This window comes from Gouania willdenowi, chromosome 5 (genome assembly GCF_900634775.1).
Source record: "Gouania willdenowi chromosome 5, fGouWil2.1, whole genome shotgun sequence".
Classification (NCBI taxonomy): Eukaryota; Metazoa; Chordata; class Actinopteri; order Blenniiformes; family Gobiesocidae; genus Gouania; species Gouania willdenowi.
The window spans coordinates 15,577,892-15,581,770 of record NC_041048.1 but is presented as its reverse complement, the minus strand read 5'-3'; positions in this window follow the sequence as shown (position 1 = coordinate 15,581,770).

Sequence of the window (3,879 nt, the reverse complement as noted above, 5' to 3'; positions counted from 1 at the left end):
CTCTCTCTCTCTCTCTCTCTCCCCCCCCTTCTCCCTAATCGGAAATGTGTGTGATCCACCTCCTCCCCTCCCACCACCACCACCACCACCACCACCACCCCACAGACGTCCAGTCACGAATACCCCAGATGCAATGCGGTGGGGGGTTGCAGCAGAGCAGTATGCATTGCATACTTTCTCTATTAAAGCATGTTTCAAGAAAGCGGCAGAGTAGGAGGGTATAAAGACAGGGTCCGCCCCCACAAGGCTCACCGGACCACCCACTTGCAAAAGGGGGAAAAAAAAACCAAGGAGAGAGACGGGTACAGTTATGGGTTTGGTCCTGGGGTTCCCTGAGCTGGATCCCCCCACATAATTTGGATTATGACTGCATTTATTTTTTTGTTACAGATGCGGATTGGGGCTAGTTTTGAATCAGAATCAGAAATAAAGTTGAAATTTCGAGAATAAAGTTGAAATATAATGTTGAGATTAAAGTCGAAAAGACAAGATTAAAGTAGAAATTTCGAGATGAAAGTCAAAAGGATAAGATTAAAGTCGAAAAGTTGTGAGAAAAGTCCCAGGTTTGCTAGTAAAGTCCAATCTTTCATCACTACTCAGAGTATCTGACAGCTGGTCTGCTGCTGTCCTGATAGTAAAAATCTGTATATACTTTACTTTATTTTTATTGAATATTATCATTTTTATTTTTTACTTATACATGGGCTTTTGGCACCTTGTAATTAATTTGCACCTGGATGTTCGGTTTGCCTTACAACCTCATCATTTGTTATTATTGTTATTGTTTCTTTGATTTTCTTTATATGCCGCTCTTTCCCTTTGTTATTAAACCCAACTTCGAAGTTGGGTTTAATAACAAAGAGATTCTTTCTCTTTTAGCTCATAAACAAGGGTTGTAATTCATTTAAGGACTAAAAACTGAATCTGTTCAAACAGAATAATGCCAGTGTTGATGGAGATCGTTTCGTATATGGTGAATTGGCCCTCGTCCGCTGCTGTAGTTTTTACTTTATTAGCAAACCTTTTAACTTTTATCACAATATTGTATTTTGAATTTACTTTAATCTCGTCTTTTCTACTTGAATCTTGATATTTTGACTTTATTCTTGATTTTCTCCATCATCATTGGCTAACATAGTCCTGAGAACAGAGAGCTCAGAGCTGCAGTGTGACGATTAACAACATGGTACAAGTATTTAGGTTCTGGATGTTTCCTCTTTCTAAAATCCACTTTTAACAAATACATGTGACTGCATTTTATACAGCCTGATTTATGGAGTTAAAATCATGCCAAAACCTTACAAACACACAAAACACATTTTACTCACGCCCAACAGTTCACAAACAAACTAAATGCATGTTGTTTTGCAAAGAAGAAACGTACCTATCAGACAAATCTAGCACGTTTTACGCATTTAACGAAAACAAGACATTTGAGTGAATCTAAAAAAAAAAAATAATGTGACAGTTTTCAAGTACAAAAAAAAATTCTACAACAACTAAAAACTGTCACATGGCTTTTGGCACTAATATCCTGCCTTACAGATCCACACACAAATGCCCTGTTTGGTACATGAATATATGAATATGGATATGTGATGTGATTCTCAGACTTGTCTATTAGCCATACCATAAGCAAGAGTGCAAGAGGAGCAGGGTGCCCAGGTGCTGCACCCTGACAGTTAAGGGACTTCCTTAACCACTAGACCACTACAGCCTCATACCATAGCTATAAACCATTTGTTAACAAGATGCTCCAACTCACTCAACACCCAAACATTTCCCTTTGTAAGTTTTCTCACAAACTCAAAGCTTGGCGTTTGGTCCTGCTTATAACACACATTCATTTTGAGCACAAAACTGAATGAATGAATGGCTGATGCAATGATGAGGTGGACTGGGTGTATTCACTTCCAACCCGATCTCTAGGAGTCTCTTGGAGTTATTTTCTGTTCCAGTTTGTGTCTCCACATCCCAGTGATGTCAGTGTGTTTGGGTTGAGTGATTAGCTCCCTGGTGTGGCCCGTTCCTACCCTCCTTGTGTGCTGTGGTGCTTCTGTTTATTTGGATTTGGGTTTTTGTTAGTTTTGTAAAATAAATCTGGTTTTCTGCGCTTGGGTCCTCCACCACCACATCCACCCGGCGAGACAGATTTAGGTTCAGGTTTAATTTATGTGACAGTTTCAAGATTCCTTAAGAGACTGGGTCGTCACTTCAGTGGTCACAATATTATAAGACAGTGGCAATCCGTATGGTTGACGTATCAATATACCGACATTCTAGCCATACGCAGCGCCCCTCATTGGCCAGTTTAGGTCACGCGACTAAGACTAAACCTAACCGTAAACCCTAACCCAAACCCTAAAAATTGTTCACACTTCTTTGTTAAAAAGGTAAATTAATGTGTGAAATGTGTGAATTAGTGTTTCATTTTAGATTAGGAGGAAGGATTATATTGGTGTTAGTTTCTTTTTTTTCTTAAAGCACATTTTTCTTGGAGATCTGATGATTATGTGACTCAGCATTACCAAATATGACATTGGGTGTTGTAAGTTTAAGTTGCTAATTTACGAATAGATGTGAAGAGAAAGGTTTGAACCAAAAGACATTTTCTGCTTCACTGAACTGTGCTTAGTGTCGTTCAAGACGTGATACAGTCATAAATCCAACTTAAATTAAAAAAAAAAAAAAAGTTTGGGGGATTTATCATGATATGCAAAACATTTATCATGTATGTACTTTGTTCTCTTATTTACAACTTTTTATTCTAATCTCAGCCTTTCCAGAAGTTGCTGAATTACTGAGAAACGTCAGTAATTCAGAAAGTTGCTTAGTCATCTGCTGTATTTTTACGAATACAGTTTATTTGAAATGAGGTGTGTTGTCCTGTCATTTCAAAACCCACTAAACATTCATTATTCTGTGGAACAGTTTCTATACATCCGGCTTTCTACTTTCTATTGAGCTTTAAAAAAGTGTTGTATTTGTTTGAGACCAAATTTGAAATGTTGGCTTGAAAATCTACAAGACAAAGTAGCACACAGATGAATGGGTGAATAGAGGATGAGGTGGAGAGAGGTGGGTGGGTGGGTGGGTCTTAATGTGCGAGAGTGCACATGTGCGTGTGTTTGCCTTTGTGTGTTTGAGAGAGTTCAGTGGCCTTCTGAAATGCACAGAGTGCCTGAAATTGGATTGGACTCTGATCTTGAGGTTTATTTAAGCTGAATTCCGTGGGCTCATCGGGACCAGGTTACAAAAATCCTCCTATAGAGCTAAAAAGAATGTGCAGTGCATACAGTTCTGCATACGACACAAAAGAAGGTCTTTGGAGGTGGGTCAGGCATCAAAAGATAGGCAGTGGAGGGATTTCTTTAGAACGTTGGGCCAAAGAAGGTTTTTTGAAGCTCCATTCAGTGTACAAGAATGGGTGCATTTGCAGGGGATGTTGGATGGTTGAGGCCATGCTGTAAAGCCCCTACACCTTCTAGTATTATAGATTAATTAGCTCCTGTTATCATCACTAAACCAAAAGGGTTTCACTTCATTTCCTTGTTTTTTTTTTCTTTCGTCTCTCTATTTAGTTTGTTTTGGCTGGTGAATTAATGACAGGACCGGAAACCCTTCAAAGACCTCTGGTTAAGAAGTAGCTAATCATTTATACAAGGTTTTATAATAAGTTACTTACAGATACAGGAATTTATGGTTTATTATTATTATTACTGAATGGCAACATAGTAAAACAGGAAAACATTTAAAGACACAAGTTATATCTGCTGCACATTCTGTACTGTACACACTGTCAACACATACAAAGGAATGCTACAGTTGTATTGTGTCAATGACCCCGAGCATACCTGACATTTTTATTCATTCATTATC